Genomic DNA, 348 nt, shown 5'->3' on the forward strand with positions numbered 1-348 from the left:
CCTCATTTTTTGTTTATTTTTGTTTTTACATAGTTCGTTTTTGAGATGCCCCAGCTCCAGAGCTTTACTGATAGTTCAAGATTTGTAGCTATGCGGATGTGGTAAATTCAAAGAAATAGCAAAATTGTTTTTTTAAGACACCTTAACAAGAAGCTCAAGGAAATACTATAAATGCAGTAAAAGTATAAATTCCCTCAGTGTTCATTGCATATTTTTTGTTTTTTTTACTGATAACCATTGGCAGAGAAAGTGCAAAGAAATTGTTTTGACAGATTTTGAGAAGAAAATTGAAAGATGTTACAAATTTTCATTGTTGTCTTTAATAATTTCAGCATCTGGGTGCAAGCA

General features: G+C 31.0%; 1 protein-coding gene across 1 annotated transcript in view; it reads left to right on the top strand.

Moving 5' to 3' along the window:
- The window catches only part of LOC119582251 (menin-like), a gene marked incomplete in the record, with an annotated part of 114,600 nt that overhangs the window by 45,273 nt on the left and 68,979 nt on the right, over nucleotides 1-348 (top strand).

The sequence above is a fragment of the Penaeus monodon genome, chromosome 15, assembly GCF_015228065.2.
Source record: "Penaeus monodon isolate SGIC_2016 chromosome 15, NSTDA_Pmon_1, whole genome shotgun sequence".
In the NCBI taxonomy this organism is placed as follows: domain Eukaryota; kingdom Metazoa; phylum Arthropoda; class Malacostraca; order Decapoda; family Penaeidae; genus Penaeus; species Penaeus monodon.